Consider the following 20,602-nt stretch of genomic DNA (forward strand, 5'->3'; position numbering starts at 1 on the left):
GCACTTTAAAATTATATGAAAAGGTAATAATACATCGTGATTGTGGTAATTGCAGCCTGACACTTCTAGGTGAGGCATGGAGAGTCCAGCAAGAGTAAGCCCTCCAGGGTCAGGCCGAGCTGGCCACTGTCTGAGGGAGGACCAGCATGGCACACGCACCCTGCTCCTTGAGCCAGCTGAGAGGTCCAGGTGAACTCCCTGATGCTCCATGCCCAGGGAAGGCTGCGGCCACACTCCACCTGCCTCCACTGCTCCGAGCTTTTGTCTGCCGGGCCTCAGGCACAGTAACAGGCTAAGAAAGCATTTCCCCCCAAACAACCTTTCTGTCCCCCTCCGAGAGTGTGGCAAACAACAGCAGTGCCAGCACCTCCCTTCTGCTTTAACGAGGCCGCACAGACCTTTCCCCACCAGCCATCCCCTCCAGGGGAAGTGGGCGGCCAGCCTGCTCCAGACCCCTCCCTGCCTGCCAGCAGCCTGAGCTGGGCTCCTTGCCCCACATTTGTCTGCTCTTCTCTGTTTACACTGGGAGGGGAGCTTCTGCGGAGCTTAAGTGCAGTTCTGGCCCTTTTGTTTGTTTTCAAGTCAAGTTACAACTTTGCTCCTGGATTTATTGCAAATTCCATTTATCTTCTGCCCAGGGTCTCTGCACAAATCCTTTAGAGCTTCCCTCCCCCACTGCGGACAAATAACCAGGGGCACGGGGAAGGGAGGAGCAGACAGACGGACGGACAGACGGATGTGGAGGAGGCACACACCGGGAAGGGGGGCCAGAGGCTGTCCCGGGTGGCGCTGGGGAGAAAGAGCGGGGCTGGCAATGCAGGAGCAGCCATAGATCACCCAGGGAGGACAAGGCCAAAGGAAGGTCAGCCGCCCTACCTCCAGCCCCCTTCTTGCAAAGACCTCCATAGGGAGGAAGAGGAGGCTGACAGGCAAGGAAATCCCAGGCCTTAGCGGAGGGAACAGAGAAGGGACGCTTCTGATTTGGAGGGAAGGAGCTCATGGCGGCTTCTGGCAGGGAGTGGTATGAGATCAGCAGTCCCAAGGGGCCTAGAAAGGCCACCACGTGGGGTTGTCTGACAAGGGCTGCGGGTCTGAGGGTTGAGCATGGGCACGTGCCCAGGGAGGCCACCCCGGGCACAGCTGGGCACCAGCACAGCATCTGAGTTCCCTCTGTCCTCTTTCCTCCCCAAACACTGCTGTTTCCATAAACTGCTGATGAAGAGCAGACAGCTACAAGCCGGAGCTCACCAGGGAGAGAAAGAGAATCAAGCTGAGCTGGACAAACCGAGAGCCGGGTGTCCAGCTGTGCTACTGGCTCGTCCTCCTAAGCAGGAAGTGCCGACGGCCTGGCCTCTGTCCCTTGCAGAGTTCCCTGGCTTGGGGGTGTGCAACGGACAGTCACCAGCTTCAAAAGGGGTCTCCTAGTTTGGAGAGGGGGTGGTCTCAGGGGCTGGGAAAGCGGAAACTGCTGGAATCTCAGCACCTAAGGGCTTGACCTCAGAATGGGGTTTTAACCGACCTTGGCCCCGGAGGCAGCTGCAAGTGGCTGGGGTGACCGCAGAGTGCCCCTGAGCAGGCTGCAGGGCAGTGAGCCGGCCACAGAAGGAGTCACTTCTCATGCCCCGCCTCCATGTCCCAGTCAAAGGCCTGGAACTCAGGGCTCAGAACGGCAGCCGGGACCTCGCTCAGGGAGCCTCCGGAAGTGGAGCTGAGTGAAGAGAACCGGGCAGGCCCCCTCTGCCTCCAGGAGCCGTCCCGGCTTCCAACAGGTGCTGCTGCGAACGGGTAGAAGGACGGTGCCCAGGCCAGGCCCCAGGCTCCACCCCTTCTTGGCGCCATTGGTTCCTCCATCTCTCATCACTCTGCCTCGAGACCAGCCTCCCGCTCCGCCGCGCTGTGGCCCTCCTCGGGCCTCCGCATCTCTCTGGCCTCCGCTCTGCTGTCCCAGTTTCTGATCGGCCTGGCCCGGGGCGCAACCTCCAATGGCTCTCCTCTCTCACCTGCCCTCCGCCCCACCCCGTCCCTTCAAGAGCTTCCCTTTCAACCAAGGCCCCTCAGGGCCCTCAGCCCTTGACCTTCTTTCCCCAGGCCCACCCTGAGGGACCCAGCAGGGTCCACAGCCCGTTCACTCTGCAGCTTCCAGGCCCTGCAGGGGACAGCCCCACACTGCCGACCCAAATCATGCCTCCGCAGCACAGCCGAGCCCCGCCCTGCCCTCAGGCGGCAGTCAGCCAGGCCGCTGTCCCTGAGGCTTTCACTCGCCCCAGACCCCCTAGACTCCCCGTCTCCTTCCACCTGCAGATCGCTCACCACCCACCTGACGGAGAAGGTCCAGGCCTCTCCACAGGGACTCCTCACATCTCCTCTTCCGCCTCACAGTCCCTCCACATCACCCTTTCATTTCCCTTCCCTCGGCGAGAGCAGATGACATTCCCGCCTCGTTTGCAAGACACTTGGCCCACGATGGCGGTGGCTCTGGCCTCTTCCACGCCGGCTCGTCCCCCGTCCTCATTCCTGGGTCAGAAGCTGCATGCTCACAGGATTCCCTGCGATCCGAAGCACATTCACCGTCGAGAAGCACGACCCCAAAGCGTGGCCACGTCTTCCTTATCCTAAAGTGGCTTCCCTTGGCCCGCTTTCTCTCGGTTCACCATCGTTTTGCTCTCGTTCCCTCTGTACAAACCTCTTTATAGGGTCCTTTACGCCTTGTTCTCCTTCCTATCCTCTGGGGCAGCCCTTGGCTGCTGCTCGGGGCCATTTCACAGGCCCTACTCACAACAGCGGCCTGCAAGGCAACCCCAGGCCTCCTCACACGGCTCGGCCCCTCCCACCATTCGACCTTCTTCCCTGGGATCCGCTGGTTACTTCCAGCCTGGCTCCATTCTCTTCTCCGTCCAAATGCTCTTCACCTGCTCCTCTGCCCGGCTGGCCTCTCCTCCCAGTGCATCTCCTCTATCTCATCCACCTCCGCATCTTCAACCATCACTTCCATGAGCCACAAATCTCTAGCTACCAAAATTTCCACATTCCTGCCTGCCTGCTGGCAATCTCTACAGAGACTCCTTGTAGACACCGCAAAGCCTTTCTGCACAAAATTAAGATCTGAACCCACCTCTCTTCTTGAGGTTGCCGATTTGTTTACGAATCTCCACCCTCCCCATTGCTCAGGCTCAAAACCCTCAGAAGTGTCTTCATCTCCTTCTCCCTCTCCTTGCACATCTGACTAGCCTGCAGAATCTTCTTTTGCATTATCTTTTATATCCCTCCCCACCCCAGTGTTGCTGTCTAAATTCAAGCCATTGTCATCTCTCCCCTGGACCTTTCAGCCTTTGGGCCTCCTCTCCCATGGTCCACTTGCCCTTGGACACAGAGCCCATCATAGTGGTCCACCTCCCTTTCAGAAACCCATGTGGATTCCATGCTGCTTATGCGTCCCCGGCCAGGGAGAGGCCCTGACTGCCCTTCCAGCCCAATCCTCACTGCTGCCATCATCTATTGACTGAGGACCTGCTATGTGATGTGTACCTGTGCTCGGATCACAGCCACCTACTCTACTCCCAGAGCTTGCCACCCTGCACTCACCCAGTTGCTGGTTCCTCTTTTGGTTCACTCGTTTTATCCACCATAGATGCCCCCTCTTCTTTGTTCCCATATCTACCTGTCAGCACCTCATCCAACCGTACCCAAGGCCTCGCTCATAGCCCACCTCCTCCGAGTAACCTGTGGGAGTCCAAAGGTAGACTCAATCGCTCCCCTTCCTCGTTCTCCCTTAGAGTAGTGTTTGTTTCCTATCACAACTGTGTCCGAATATGTGTGAGTGTGTGTATCTCATCTCCCCGGTGTGTGGTCCTGCAGACCACAGAACAGTTCTTATTCAATTTTGTAGCCTACACATATTTAGTAAGAGTTTGTTGCATTTGAATCAGGTCCTGTTACCTCAATTCACGGATGATAAAACTGTGGCCAGAATGGCCCCAGTCTTAAATGCTAGCTGGCAGCAGAATCGCATGCCAGCCCTAGTCTCCTGGTTGCTAGTATAGCACTTGGGAAATAAGGAATCCCAGGCTCACTTGCCCATTGTCTGATCGCACGTGCCCTCCACAGATGTACTCAGCTGTCCTCGACTCTTCTCTTCCTCCCACAAACTGGGCAGACTAGAACCAGAACAGAGAGACACTGGACAAGCAGCCAGAGGTCACCCAGCCTATTTTTCCACCACCACCCCCAGGTCTACACTGAATAGCCAACAGCGAGTTTAATCCTATTTTCTGAACCTCCTGGGAAATTGCTTCCTTGCCTTTTTCAGCAAAAGATGTCATCATCTTCCAACGTCTCTGGGGAAAAATCTTCCACTTTCCTCTCCTCTAAATCTTCCTCCTAACCCTCCAACCCTTGACACCCGCCATAAATCTTGTTTTCTCTAGCTGGGTCTTCTGCAGAGGTGGGAAGAGCTTCTCCTGCCCTCCTCACAGCATCATCTTTATTGCAAGAGGATTTCTGAGGCTTGTTAAGGCTTGTAGCTCCTAGGAGGGAATGTACCTTATAAAAATAAACAAATTAGTGTGTAAAAGTCAAATAGGATACCACCACACTGGGTAGTCACATGGAAGTCATATACAGGAATTTAGAGAAGGCTAAGCTTTTTCACTTAGTGAAAGTTTACATATAGTCTGCGCCTGGGCACCCAGAGCACAGAATGTGCTCAGCCCCACCAGCAGCTCTGGCCTGGGACATCGCAGCACCTGTTAAATCTACCCTTGCTTTCAGATCTCCCTGCTTCCAGTCTAGCTGTGGCCTTATGTCAAATCTAGTGGAAGATTCTGTTTTTTAATTTCGGAAGGAATTGGTTCATTCACCTTCACAAAAGCCAGTGGAAGGGTCATGCATGAGACTCAAATCCTTATGATGAATTTCAAAGAACTGGGCTGAGTAAATACAATTGTCACGCCAACCCGAGATGGCACAGATTGCATCAATTGCTCTCAGGAGCAACCGTAGACATTTTGAAAGTCCTCCACACGGCATTCTATATGACTTGGAACAGAAAAATAGTTATTTCTCTGAAGGAGCTCGTGTACTCCTTCAAGGGCAAGCTGGAGCAGGCTGCCCCAGGAGAGGACCCTCACAGTTGAGTGCTCTCACTTGCGTGGGAAGTCCAGCTGTCTCAATGGGGCCCAGGAGACAGACTGACGAGGGGAGAATTCCTGTGTTTGGGACCGGGCTTGAAAAGTCTTCTGTTTGTTACACCCGACTTGCAGAAGAGCAGAAAGAATTTCCAGCTGTCGTTGGGGTGGGAGAGCCCCCTGATGCTGACGGGGGCTGTTTTTGTGCTCTGCACTCTCCTATCCCTTCTCCTGGGCTGGTCACCCCATCAAACACCTGGTCCCATGGGCCAGCTCTGGAATCAGATGACCCTTTGCCACCAACAAACACAAGTGGCAAAAGGACAAATACTCTTTGATTCTGCTTATATGAGGAACCTAAAGTAGTCAATTCATAGAGACAGAAAGTAGAACAGTGGCTGCCGGGGGCTGGTTGGGGGATGGGGAGTTAGTGTTTAATGGATATGGAGTTTCAGTTTGAGAAGATGAAGTTCTGGACGTAGACGGGGAATAACGTGAATGTATTTCATGTCTCAGGATAGTATACTTAAAACTGGTTTAACGGTACATTTTATGTTATGTATATGTTACCACGATAAAAAAAGAAATGCAAGTGGGAGCTCAGCCCTGGTCACAGCACTGCTGAGAGAAGGCCTCCTGTGTGTGTGTGTGTTGTGTGTGTTCATGCTCGAACATGTTGTGGGTGTATGTGGCCCTGAAGGAGTGAAAATTGATCCACAAACAATATGGTCAAGGAGGTGAACACACTGGACCGAACCATTTAATCTCTGGGCTCTCCCCATGACTAATTCGGGGGTCAGTCTGCATAACTCAGTCCAATGGGAGATAGTCAGTGGAAGCTGTTGTTTAAATGCTAAAGAGCCTGCATGACATCCTTGGAGGGCCACAGGAGAGGCCTCTTCTCTATGACCTGTTCCAAAATGCATGTCGGTTGTTCTAAGAAAGACTAGATTTTTGGAGTCAGAGAAATTGGAGCTAGAGTTCAGGGCCTGTGCTGCGCAGGGGCCAGTCATAATGCCCCCACTTAAACTGAAATGCCTGAGATCGAAAGAGCGATGAATGTGAAAACGTTCTTCATAAACTGTAAAGTGCCTCTTATCACCTTTTAACGTTGCAAGTAAGCCTGGCTATGGGAGAAAGTTAGCAATGGACTTTAAAAAGAATTCATGCTGCAGGAAAGTCCTAAAATACAATTCACCCGCCCTGCCTGCTACAGGCTTCTTCAGGCATTGGAGGCGGCCCTGTAGCAACCACAGCTGAGAATAAAATCAAAAGTCCGAAGAGCTAGACTTTTTGAGAAAATAGCTTCTGTACCTTTGGGGAGAGATTGGCCTGAGTTAAATCAGATATTCCTATGAAGATTGGCACATTAAGCCTTTATCTGTTATCAATACTGGGGCATAAAGTCATCTCTATCAGATCCTTATTTATTTATTTATTTGTTAGGAAGATTCTCACTGAGCTAACATCTGTTCCAATCTTCCTCTATTTTATGTGGGATGCTGCCACAGCATGGTGTGATGAGCAGTGTGTAGGTCCACGCCTGGGATCCAAACCTGTGAAGTCGGGGCTGCCAAAGCGGAGTGCACGAACTTAACCACTATGCCACTGGGCTGGCCTCGGATCCTTAATTTTAATTCATATACCATAAAATTCACCATTTTAAAGTGTATAACTCAGTGCTTTTTTAGTGCAATCACAAAGTTATATAACTACCACTACTATCTAATTCAGAATATTTTCATCACCCTAGAAAGAAATCTCATATCTATTAGCAGTCACTCCCCATTCGTCCCTTCTCCCACCCCTGGCAACCACTAATCTACTGTCTGTCTCCAGATCTGCCTATTCTGGACATTTTGTATAAATGGAATACACAATATGTGACCTTTCGTATCTGGTTTCTTTCACTTAGCATAATGTTCTCAAGGTTCATTCATGTTGTAGCATGTATCAGAATTTCATTCCTTGTTGTGGCTGAATAATATTCCATTATATGGATATACCACATTTTGTTTATCCATTCATCAGCTGATGCACATTTGGGTTGTTTCTGCTTTTTGGCTACTATGAATAATGCTGCTATGAACATTCATGTATAAGTGTATGTGGACACATATTTTCAATTCTCTTGGGTACATATCTAGTAGTGGAATTGCCGGTCAAATGGTAATTCTGTGTTTAACTTTTTGAGGAACTGTCAAATTGTTTTCCAAAGCAGCTGCACCATTTTGCGTTCCCACCAGTAGTATATGAGGGTTCTAATCTCGTCACATTCTTGCAACACTTGTCATTGTCTGTCTTTTTTATTATAGCCATACTAGTAGGTGTGAAGCAGTATCTAACTGTGAATTTGATTTGCATTTTCCTAATGACTAAAAAGGTTGTGCATCTTTTCATGCACTTATTGGCCATTTGTACGTCTTTGTTGGAGAAATGTCTATTCAAATACGTTGCCTATTTTTAAAATTTGGAATGTTTGTCTTTTTATGGTTGCATTGTAGGTGTTCTTTATATACTCTGGGTACAAATCTCTTATCATATATGTGATTTGCAAATATTTTTCCCATTCCAAGGGTTGTCTTTTCACTTTCTTGATAGCATCCTTTTGCACAAACGTTTTTAATTTTGATGAAGTCCAATTTATTTTTTCTTTTGTTGCTTGTGCTTTTGCAGTCATGGCCAAGAAACCATTGCCTAATACCAGGCCACAAAGATTTATACCTGTGTTTTCTTATAAGAGTTTTGTATATTTAGCTATCACTTTTAGGTCTTCGATCCATTTTGAGTTAATTTTTGTATGTGGTGTAAGGTAGGGGTCCAACTTTATTCTTTCACATATAGATACCCATTTGTCTTGGCACCTTTTGTTGAAAAGACTATTGTATCACTATTGAATTGTCTTGGTAACTATGTCAGAAATGGACCATTCTCTTTTTTAATGTAAGCATTTAAAACTTTAAAATTCCAACCAAATGCTAAGTGAAAGAAGCCAGACACAAAAAGCTACATAGTGTAAGATTCCACGTATATGAAATGTCCAGAATGGGCAAATCCATAGAAACAGAATGTAGATTAATGCTTTCCAGGAGATAGGGGGAGGAGGAATGTTCTGTAATTAGGGGTGATTGTTGCAAGATACAGTGAATACCATAAAAACCACTAAATTGCACATTTTAAAATGGTGAATTTTATGTTATCTGAATTATATCTCAATTGTTTAAATATTAAGCTGGTTGTGTGGGTTGAAGAAGAAAAGTTGGCAATTGTTACTTTATTGCACTTGCAATGTAACAGTTTCTGAGGCACTGTAAGAAAATAATTCAGATTGTGGTGATGGCTGCATGACTGTAAATTTACTTACAATAATTGAGTTGTGTGCACTTGAAACAGGTGAATTTTTAATATGTAAATTATACCTCAGCAAATATGTTTTTTAATAAGATTTTTAAAAATTCCATTCAACCTCTGCTTTAGCTGAATCTTAGACATTTTGATATGTTATGCCTTCATTTTCACTCCATTCAAGATAATTTTAAATTATTTTTGCATTGTCTTCTCTGACCCTTGGGTTATTTAAAATGTAATGTTTAACTTCTAAACATTTAAACATTTTCCAAACATCTTCCTGGTTTTTATTCTAATATAATTATTTTGTGATGAGATTTCAAACTTTAAAAATTTGTTTAGTCTTTTCTTTATGGCCCAAATTGTAGTCTATCCTGATGACTATTCTATGGGAACTTGAAAAGAAATCCGTATTCTGCCATTGTTGAGGGGAGTTTTCTAAAAACGTCAGTTAGGTCAAGTCAGTTGACAGTGTTATTCAACTCTTCTATTTTTTCTGCCTATTTGTTCTCAGTTCCTGAGAGAGCAGTAATGAAATACCAAACTATAATTGTGGATTTGTCTAGTTCTTCTTTCAGTTTGGTCAGTTTTTGTCTCTTTAAAAACTTTTATTTTTCTCATTATGAAACTGCCCGTCTTTATCGCTGGTAATATTCCTTGTCCTCAAGTCTGCTTTTGCTGTTATTAACACAGTCATCTAGCTTTCTCAGGGTGAGTGTCACACAGTATCTTTTTCTATTTTTCTGTTAAATTATTTGTGTTTTTACATTTAAAATAGGTTTCATTTACAATGCTTTTTATCCAGTTTCATAATCTCTGCCTTTTAGTTGGGCTATTTGGACCATTTGCACTTAATTATAAGAGCATATAATGCACTTACAATATGTTTGGTTTAGGTATACTGTCTTACTGTTTGTTGTCTATTTGTCCCATGTGTTCTGTGTTCTCTTTTTCATCTTTCCCTGCCTTTTTTTTATATTCAGGGTACTTTTTTATGATTTCATTTTATCTACAACATTAATTTATTAGCTACGCTCTTATGTTCAACGTGCTATTGTTGTAAAATGTTATACATTTTACTTCTACATATGTTATAAACTTCACAGTACTTTCTTCTTAATTTTGCTTTAATATTTTAAAGAGATTTTTTTAAATGGCAACTAAGTCTTTTATATTTACCCTCTTGTTTACCGTCTGGCATTCTTCCTTCTTTTGTATAGATCCTAGTACTCTTTTTCTTTTGTTCTTTCTAAAGTTCTTTGTTCTTTCTAAAGAACTTTAACATTTCTTGTAATGAAGATCTGCTGGTAATGAATTCTTCTAAGATTTTATTTGTCTCAAATAGTATTTTGCCCTTGTTTTTAAAGTATATTTTCATTGGATACAGAATTCTAGATCAGTTTTTTCTTCCAGCGTGTTAAAGGTATTATTCCATTGTCTTCTGGCTTGCATAGTTTTGATCAAAAGTCTGCAGCTTTCTTATCTTTGTGCCTCTATAAACTATGTCTCAGGCTGCTTTTAAGACTTTTCTCTTTATCACTAATTTTTAGCAATTTGATTTTCTTTGTTGGTTTTCTTTATCTATCTTGCTTGGACTTCATTGTGATTCTTGAGTCTCTAGTATTCCCAGTTTTTGTCAAATTTGAAAAACTTTTGGCCATCATTTCAGCAAAAATTTGTTCTCTTCCTTATCTCCTTTCCAATCCCATGTTAGACCACTAGATAATGCCCCAGGTTACTGAGACTCTCTTCATTTTTTTATGTTTTGTTTTGGCTTGTCTTTTTCCTCTCTGTGCTTCATTTTGGATAATTTCTATTGCTATGCTTACAGCTTCATTTGGTTTTCTTCTGAAGTGTCCAGTTTGCTTTAAATTCCATCCACTGACTTTTCATTTCAGATATTGTTTTTTTTTCATTTCTAGAAGTTTCATTTGGTTCTTTTTTTATGTCTTTCATTCCTTCCTCATTCCCTTCCTGACTGTCTTTAAATCCTTGAGCACATTTTGCTTACTTACAATAGCTGTTTTGAGGTGCCTCCATGCTCACTCTTTCAATTCTATCATTTTCAAGTCTGCTTCTACTGACTGAGTTTTCTCTTGGTTATGGGTCACATTTTCTTGCTACCTTGTGAGTCTAGTGATTTTTGATTGAATGTTGGATATTTTAAAAATTACATTATTGATTGTGTTTTGTTATCTTCCTTTAAAGAGTGTTGGGCTTTTCTCTGGCAGGCATTTAGGTTAGTTATGGATAAGGTTGACCTTTTAGGGGCTTATTTTAAACTTTGTTAGAGTGGGTCTAAAGTTTCTTTTTCTTTGGGGATAGTTTAGTTCTACTAGTAGGGCAGAACCCTTATGGGGTCTCTACTAAATGCCCTGGGTGATCAAGCTGGTTGACATTTGAATATTTCTCAGTCCCATGTGAACTCTGAATTATCCAGCTTATAGCTCCTGGCCGTTCCTTGCCCAGTCTTATGGAGCTTCACTTTGTGTATACACTTAGTATTAAGAAAATACTCAAGAGGACCCTTATGCAGATTTCTGGGGCTCTTTCCACATAGCCCCCTCTTTTCTAGAACTCTGCCCCACGACTTCCATCTAAAATCTCCTTGACCTTCAATTTCGGTCTTTCAGCTCCACAAGACCACCATACTCTGCTTGGGATTCCTTTTCCTGCTCTATAGTCCAGAATGTGTCTCCAGTCAGACACGGAGGTGATCAGAGGGCTTACCTCATTTCTTTCCTTTATCTCAGGGATCACAATCCTGCGCTGCCTGTTGCACAGTATCTGAAGCCATCAGTATATTTATCTTGTTTAGTTTACTAGAGTTTATGGTGTGAGGGTAAATCTGGATGCTGTTGCTCTGTCATGGCCAGGAGCAGACAACTTAAGAACTGATTTTGATAAAGAAATAGTGGTGAGAGAGGGCATGCCCCAAAACTAGACACTGATGACTCACCTGGGGGTCCCAGAGTATAGGGAAACAACAGAAAAACCCTAGCATCCGCAAGCCATGCAGGAACGAGTATAACAATGGCGAAGGAAGAAGCAAAAAAAAAAAAAGAAAAGCAAATGTGGAGGCTCTAAAAACAAACCTCACCTGTGTTCCCAGGGGGCTAGATATCTTCCACTTGCTCCTCTAGGTCTACACTCCACACTTCACTCTGCCCTGTACCCCAGAGGACTAACCTGTCTATACTGCATCAGTGGGGCTCCTTTGACCTCTGGTTTCTAGCTGTGCTCAGGCAAAGGGAGGGACCAGCAGGAAACTGGAAGGCAGGAGGATTACTTATTCTCCTAGTTCCTTCCCTGCCCAATCACTGTGGGCTAGTTTTGTCTTTCCACCAAAGGTCACAGGTCCTATCAGGCAGCTCTCTCCTTATAGGTACTCTCTCTGGGTTCTAGTAACTATTCCTTCCTCTTGACCCTTCCGATTTAGTGATGGTAATGCCTCCTCAATGTTATTAAACCTAAAGTATCACACCATCCTTTGTTGGTTCCCCTAATCCCTGACCAAACCTTGCTAAATAATTCCCTTCATTAAATTCTCCTGTCTCTAGGCCACCATAACCCTGACTGATACTGCAGAATTGTTGACGCTGCCCCTAACTGTGAACAATCTACTGCCCACTAATTGTATGTCCTTAGGCAGGTGACTTTACTGACTTCATCCTCAGTTTGCCCTTTTCATAGCCTTGACTATTTGGGGCCTTATAAATCGGAAGCTCAAATCCAGGAGGCTGCACCACAGCAGCAGCCCTGGGGCAAGTAGTACCCTCTCCCCATCTCTTACCTTTTTTTCTGTCTCCTACTCCCACACTGGAATTCCTGGCTTAGCTGCTCTGCTTCATAGGGTAATCCCAGTGTCTCTCTCCAGATCTTAGCAACAGATACAGCCTGCTGAGGGCTAAGAGAGCAGCAGGCCAGATGAAGACCACTTACATGGGGACAACTATCACTTTGGGATCATAGTCAAGGTCAAGTTCATACACGCTACTCAGCTTTTAGCCCTGATCAGTAGGACTCAACACACAAGCTTTTTTCTGTCCCTCCTGATACAAACTCCCTGAAGATTTATTTTTATTTTTTAACTATAGAGACAGATGAATAGCGTGAGTAAAGAAAAATGTTAAAAGATCAGGATTTTAAATAATAGAGAGGGAAAAGTCACGAGTTTTGAAAGGTTAGTGTTACATAGAGATAATCCTGAGGTCAAGAAAGCCAGTTAGAGCTGGGCACTGCAGCCTCCCCCAGGCTGAAACAGATTTAGAAATGGAAGACAAGGTATGGTGGAAGAAATCCACGAGCAAGAAAAACCACAGAGTTAGTGGCAGTCTACCCGGAAAGATGTTAGGCCAAGCGAAGACCATAAATGAGAACACATAACCTCTCGGGCCAGCATCCCCAGCCCCCTGCCCGGAGAGAAGGAAGATGAAATGGTCCTCCACCCTCTGTGAAAGCCCATGAGACCTCCTTGCCTTCCTGGGGAGGTTATTTCTACAGAGTGCAGCTTCTGTGTCTTCTCCTTGACCAAAGGACACTGAAGGCCCCTTTGAGGTTTCTAGCATGACAAGCTAGTCACTCTCCAGGGCGGACGGTTTTCCTAGAGTTTCACTTGACCATTGCCCCAAATGTAATGCACCTTCCCCTGCCCATGCTGGGACTCAATGCCAAAGCCTCCGGGGCCACTGCTCCTGGGTCAACACCTCTCTTGCCATCTCCCTCTAAGGCTCCTTCCAAGATTTCGGGTAAGGTTTACACTTCTCTGGGAATCACGCCTTCTCACCTTTACTCTTACATAGCCTTGAACATGACATTGCATCTTTTTTAGAGAAAAGGCCAGTGTTTTCCTGTTATTTGTTGACATTGAAGGCAACCCAGACGTCCCTGAGAATGCACCCAGGCAGGTTGTTGGACTGGATCTACTCAGGAGCCCTGGGGTTCCTGACAGAGTCAGCAGGCCCCTGAGGTGGCAGAGCCCTAAGAATAGCACCCCTTCCCTATGGCCTCTACATGACACCCCTTCTGACCTGCCCCCACCCGGGGAGCTGTTGTAATCTGACTCGCTGTTCCCTCTGTTACGGCTCTGGTTTCTGATAAGGACCTTCCATGAAAGAAGCCTTGCTCACACCTGTGCCAGCTGCCCACACTATTGGTTCAACGCTTGGAGGGTATAACCCTTTGACCCCTAACCCTTGACCCTGACCCTAATGAACTATTCCCACTGGGCCTTCCTGCGAATAAACCTATACTTAACATTTTTTTGCTGAAGGGAGAGAAGAGACAATTCACTCGATGATTTGCCATGATTAGAGTAATTAATACTCCAAATCCCAGAGTAGGAGGGGCTGAAAGGCTTAAGGCTCTTGAACTCTTCCTTTTCTCAAACTAATCTGAACCTTCTTTCCTTGCCTCCTCTAATCACATTTCAGGCCCTCACCTGTCTGTCCACAGCTAATTCACTTGGTCTGGGAAGGGATGCTGCAAGAGTAGATACAATGCCTTGCAGCTGACCGGTGGCAGCTATGGAGTTTCCGTAATGAGGGCCTAGAGGTGGACAGCTGGCTGAGGCAGAGGCTAGGGGATTTTTCTTCAGGCTGTTTGTATAGGAAACATATTTTTCACTTAGAGTGCATGTTTATTTAGGACGGCGATTGGCGGGGAGGTGAGAAGGCCCTCCCTAAACCACGACTTGGCACCAACATTGCAGTTAACCGTCCTGCGAAACTGGCTTTACCCCGTCAGTAGATTTTCTCACTCTTCACTCTTTCTCCCCCTTTTTGCTCACTCAGTCCCTGGCAAATCCTATCCCACTGGTTTTTGTCCTATTCATTCATCTGTCCGTCTGTCCACTCATCCACCCATCCATGATGGCAGCGCCTCCCCAACGGGAAGCAGAAGCCCCTCGCCAGAGAGACACTCGTATTTTTCACGCGGGTCTGTGGGGTCATCCCAATTTGGCTTCATATCCCAAGAGCTGCCCAAGGCTGCTGACTGCAGCTCTCCACAGCACCTTTCTCCTCTTCTCATCCCCTCCCATCCCCTTCTCTTCTCCTCTGAGCGTCCTTTTCTGATTCCCCTCCTTTTTCTTTCTCTGCTCCCCATGCTCTAGGCCTACCCAAGGCAGCCACCACGGATATTTTGTAGCCATTGAAACTAAAGAGGAGCAGCTGAGCCCAATCCTCAAAAAGCTGACCGCCCCCTTCCCACAGGTCCCCCGCCACCCCAGTCACCCCCAGTTTGTCCGGAGCAGAGCGAAGCTGGCCTTTTCCTCCTGGGTCTGGATTTTAAGGCCTCCCTGGGGCGCCCAGGACATCAACCCTCCATGTGGGGGCACTGGGCTGGTGATAGCCCCTCCTACAGGGGAAAAACGAAGCTCCTAACACAGAGAAAACTGCTTTTCCTCCTGTTGCTATTGACAACAGAACAACAGAGCCAGGATTTAGTGGCCCAGCAAGAATAAAACAGTGCTGTCAGCAGCCAGGGCCCAGCTCATCTCCTTCCAGCGGTGGCCTGGGTTCTGTGCACAGTGACAGTGATTGTAACCAGACCCAGAGCGCTGAGGTGCAGGAGGCAGGCCCACAGCCACGGCACCACCCTCCTGTCCCTGTCTTCTCCTGCCTCTGGCAGGCCCACCAGGGGTCTGTCCCCCCACCAGGAGCACGGTTGGCGTTGGGCCCACAGAGGGCTCTGCTTTCAGATCTGCACTCTCAGCCCACATCTTCCTTACTCTCCTAACGAGGGGCCGGGCCCGGAGCCTGGGCACCCAGAATGGTTCTGCAGCCACGCCTCTAACCTGGCCCGCACCCATCTCTGGTCCCCCTTCCACTGTCCAGGCCTCCAGAGCCCCATCGGTCCTAGAATCGCTGGCTTGAGGCTGGAGGGACCTTGGCGATCATCTGGTCCCAACTCTCTCAGAGCAGATGAATCCCTGCTAGGAATTAGACTCTGCACAGGGCTGGGTCCCCTAAACACAGGCGTATCACAGACGGGGAGCCCTTCAGACTTCGGGACACGAGGTGGGGAGCAAATGGCTCCAGTCCCCCCCTATTATTTGGGGCCCCACTGGGCCAGGGTTGGTGCAGATACATTTTGATGAATGTAGACATGGTCCCTCTCCTCCTGAAGCTGTCTAGTGGGGCAAACAGAAAAGGGATCAAGTACAGGGCGATGCTGTTTCCTGCATCCTTGGGACAGGGGTCCCATGTCTGGGGAGGGGCAGTCAGAGAAGGCCTGCCCAAGGAAATGGCATTTAAATGGAAGGCAGGAGTATATTTTTCTCATCAGCCTCTTCACCCAGAGCCCAGCACAGGGCTGGCACATGGTAGATACTCAGTAAGTGTTTGTTGAATGAATGCATCAGGAAATGAACAAACCTCTCAACATTTCCTGACAGCCCCTGTTTGCTTACAAGATTTGGGGCTGGGTCTATTAATGTATCCGTTTCCTAAAAACCTAACAAAACTCAAAGTCAGGTGGCCTCATGAGGGCTATTTGTGCTATGGACAGGCCACATGCTGTTCATTCCGTTTTAGAGGGGAGCGTGCTGAGTCATGGCCGGGGAAGACGAGACCCCTGAGATCCCAGGGGGAGTCTTCCGGATGCACCCCCGCCCCCATGGATCACACCATGGAGGATTCCGTAAATGGACTCATCAAAGCGGGGAAGGCCAGTCCCCTGACAGGTGACTGGATTTAGATCTGAAAGCAGAGATGGGCTAAAACTCCCTGCGCCCAGATGTCCTAACCACAGACCGAAGCTCAAGAGGAGGCGAGGGGAGACTGGTGCCATGGTGGTAAGAGGTTCTTGGAAATTCCCGTGAAACATCCAGATGAGCCAATCCAGGGCAGTTTCCAGCAGGACTGTGGGTAGACTGACCGGCTGTTCCATCCCCAAGGACTGTCTTCACGTCAAAGACTAGATTCTCCGTCCCAGGAAAAGTTGGCCCTGCTGTGAAATGCCCCAAACTCTCACAGACCTCAAAACACACCCACATTAAGGTGTTGCTCTTTGGCCTCCAGGAACCTGTCTCTAACGTACAGCAACAAGCATCCTCTCCCTTCTCCCTCTCCAGCAAGCACCTCTCCAAGAAGAGAAACTGGAGCTAGTGACATTGGGTGGAGGCAAGGCCACCATGTACAGTTGTGTAGGCTGTTCACTGTACAAGAGGGTGGGTGGGGGCTGAAATCCAGTCCTCACTCTGCATGCCAAGCTGTGGCCCCTGGTATGGCTGCATCCACACAGAGGAAGGGGGCCTTTTTCTGATTTGCACATAGGTGCCATATGGGCTAGCAGTGACCCTGGGTGGAGAGCCCAAAGAATTACATCTGGGGAGAAAAATAAGCCAATCCTTCTGCTGCCACCACCTAAATAGTCTAACCAGGTGTTCCTCAAATGATCACATATGCTAATAGGGCAGACTTCTCAGCAGGTAATAGAATGTGATGGATAAAACAGTAGGCCCAGGAAGGCTTTATGTTTTGTTTTTCTGTGTCTTGAGTTCAGATGACAGTGAAAATTGAACTACTGAGATGCACTAAGGAAGGATCAAATGTCTTCTTCTGTTAAACTGCTTGAGGGAGAGTAAAGATTTACACTATGTATGACTCCTTTGGGGTGCAACCCCAGGGCTTTGGAACCTTTCCCAGACACTTACCTTCGGCCTTTCGGTCAGGAAGAGGGCCCCTGAAAGATGAGGTGAAGTAGGCATTCTCTCTGGAAGATGACCCTCCCCATGGGGGGCCAGGCTTCTCACCGGAGGACACTCCATCCTCAGAGTGACTAGTTGACCGTGCCTCCATTTGGTGACATCACACGACGTGCTGCTTGGAAAAGGAAGTGGGATTCTAGCAAACACTGGACGGATGCAGAAGGAAGGGCTGTGGTCCCCTTGCTGGGTGCTCTGCTTTGCAGGGGCATCTGGCAAAGGTAACTCACACCCATGGGCAGGGCAGCTGCCTGCCCGCAGAACTGCTTCCTCATTATGAGATCCTATGCTATCTGCCCATCTGTCCAGTCTTCCTGGAGGTCAAAAAACAAGCCATGGGGTGAGGGGCGGCCCCATGGCCAAGTGGTTGGGTTCACGCGCTCTGCTTCGGTGGCCCAGGGTTTGCTAGTTCCGATCGTGGGTGCAGACCTGGCACCCCTCATCAGGCCATGCTGAGGCGGCGTCCCATATAGCACAACCAGAAGGACCTACAACTAGAATATACAGCTATGTACTGGAGGCTTTGGGGAGAAGAAGAAGAAAACACAGAAAGGCTGGGGAAGCTGAGCGGAAAGATGAGCAAGGAGCCGGGCCTGCAGATCGCAGCTCTCCTGGAGCTCCCGGCGCCTCCACGGGCCGGAGTGTGAAGCGGGGCCAAGGGACAGAACTGAAATGCTCCCTGAGGCCCTGGAGATGCCCTGAGTTCAGTTCCCTGCCCGCATAGCCCCAGTACTCTGGCTCCTGGACCAGGCAATTACCTGTGCACGACCCCCAGCGGGCCGATCTATCCCAGGTTTCAGGAAGGGGAGCCTGCGTTCCCCGGGCTGTGGGAACTCCGAGGACACAGGGGCTGGGACGCATGTGAGCAGCCTGGCCCGGAAAATCAGCCCAACGTCATAAGGATCCTGTGTGATGCTCTCAGGAAGCAGGTGAATGGAGCAGCCAGGACCTCGGGCAATTTCATTCCCAAGTGAGACTTCCTCCTCTTCCCTCATTGTCCCTTTTGTTTTTTCTAAGCAAAAGCTACTGGTACTACCGCACTCAGGACCTTGCAGACAGTTTCATATCTAGAGCCTTGCTATACCTTATGGAGAGCGCATACGATACCCACATACAACCCTGAGATGAAGCACTGTTACTATTCCTATTCTTACTGGTAAGGAACTAAAGGTTCACAGAGGTTAAGCAACTTATCCAGGATCACACAGTTAATAAGTGGTGAAGCCGGGACTTGAACACAGATCATGTGGCTTTAATGGTCACACCCATTACCACCTCACAGCACAGGGACTTTCAGATCTTTAATGAAGTCGGGAGCCTGAGCTATAATGAGGAGAGAAGATCAGCTTGGTGGATCTGCCAGTGCCAGGGAGGGTAGGAATCAAGTAAGACAGGGCCCCATCCTCAGGATGTCTACCATCGCGTTGAGGAGATGAGTGTGCGTGAACAATGAGCGGCACTACAAAGGCTGTGCACTGTGCCCCAGCCATGGCTCACAAAGGAGGGGTGGTTTGGCGGTACACAGGGGGACAGAAAAGACTGAAAGCCCCTCAAAGTGACTGAGAGGGCAGGCGTTCTCTCCTCTCTTCACTCCCCATCCAGCATTTCATTTCTGCTCAGTTACCTATTGCTACATAACAGACCGCCCTAAAACTCCGTGGCCTAAACTGATTTCTTATTCTCTCTTACACCTCTGCTGACTGGGCTCAGATAGCGGGTTCTCCTTCAAGATCTCCTGCAGTGACCAGCAAGTGGCAGCCAGGGCTGGAGTCATCCGAAGGTTCTAACGAGCTGGACAGCCAGGTGGATGTAGCTCGTTCACAAGACTGGCAGTGTTGGTGGAGAGCTCAGCTAGCGTTCTTAACAAGAGCACCTATTTCTAGCCTCTCTTTGTGGCTTGGACTTCTGGCTGGTTTCTAGAGCGCGTGTCCCAGGAGTGACGGTTTTAAGAGACCCAGACAGATACCAGAAAGCTTCTTGTACCCACGCCTTGCAAGTTCCAGGATGTCACTCCCATCATATTCTGCTGGTCAAGCAAGCAAGTCACTCTGGCTAGCCCAGACTCCAGAGGCAAGAAGCAGCACACAGACCCCAGGAGAGGAAGATTGAGACTGCCCACCACAACTTTCTCTATACAAAGATAAAATTCCTGTAGTGAGCTGGGACAGGGAGAGGAAATGTGCTGTGGGCTGGGGAAGCCGAGAGGAAAGAGACTTTGTCCCTGTGTCTAGAAGAAGGTACTGCTCCAACTCTCTCCCCACACTGTTCTCTTACCTCACATGCCGAGATACATTCTTAGACTATGTCCTAGGCCCAGAATTCTGGGCCAGAGTGTGGAAGAGAGTGGAAAAAAACCACTTACGTCATCCTGAGTAACCAGCCCTTATTTGAGAATGAGTTTGCTACATGACTGTTGTCGCAAAATTGTTTATCTGCCCTTGCTGCAGCGTGGCCTTTCAGGGACATGATCTGGTGCCAGTGACGTCCCAGCAGCAGTTGCCTTGGAGACCTGGAGGTCAAGGATGGTAAGTGAGCTTCTTGCCAAGATGACCTCACATAGAAATCTCTTTGCTTTTATAACCACCTGGTAATTGAACTACGAAAGAAAAAGAGCGAGCCATAAATTCCTCAGATGTGTGTCCACCGGCAGAGCAGAGTGGACTCATGCACAGAGTCCTAACATCCAAGTCACAAGATGTCCGTTTGATTCCTTCCACGCCCCTCACGGCCTCTGAGGGGGGCAGTCCATCTAACTTCGCTGGACTTGGGTCCAGGAGCCTTGTTTGGAAGGCTCTGGATCGCCTGGTGGTTTGAGACTGCCCTTCCCATCCATCTAGAAAATTCAAGCATAATAACTCACTTCTAAGTCTGCAGCTGGCTTTCCCCAGCCTCTGCCTGTCCCTCATCCATTACCTACTGGGGAGAAATCATTGCCAGTACAAAGTAGGATGGGGTACTTTGCACAGCCCATCCCCACAAGTCACTTCAAGCTTCTCCCCCAGCAACAACCAAAAGTGTTTCATAACTAATTTCCTTCCTCCCTTTCTTCCTTCCTTCCTCCCTCCCTTCCTCTCTCTCTCTTTCTGTAAGAAACTCTAGTGCATAGACTGGATTAATTGAATTCCCCGGTTCATGACCCAATCTCATTTTTGTACCATACACACTCCACTTCCATTTAGTTATTTTTAAAAAATAAATAAACACCGTCCAGCCGACAACCCCAAACAAAAGCCAGGACCTTGACAATAACCAACATATCTTCCAAACCCCAAGTGACAGTAAACAGGAAAACGAAGCAGCCAGTCACCGGGCACACACAAGACAGAAGCTAGTCCTTTCAAAACGGTTTCACCAGCGTCCGAAAAAGGCGTCTTTTCGAAATGCCTCGATTTTTACACGGCCCAAGCGTCCCATTAAATCCCCA

General features: G+C 48.0%; 1 long non-coding RNA gene across 1 annotated transcript; it reads right to left on the reverse strand.

Moving 5' to 3' along the window:
* Window positions 1-2,317: 2,317 nt before the first annotated feature.
* Window positions 2,318-19,482, reverse strand: LOC139079387 (uncharacterized). Its single transcript, XR_011532991.1, has 3 exons — window positions 19,453-19,482; window positions 17,128-17,293; window positions 2,318-2,546 (listed from the first exon to the last, which is right to left on the reverse strand). It is a non-coding gene; the product is annotated as an uncharacterized lncRNA (long non-coding RNA).
* Window positions 19,483-20,602: the final 1,120 nt, after the last annotated feature.

This window comes from Equus przewalskii, chromosome 25, assembly GCF_037783145.1.
Source record: "Equus przewalskii isolate Varuska chromosome 25, EquPr2, whole genome shotgun sequence".
NCBI lineage: Eukaryota > Metazoa > Chordata > Mammalia > Perissodactyla > Equidae > Equus > Equus przewalskii.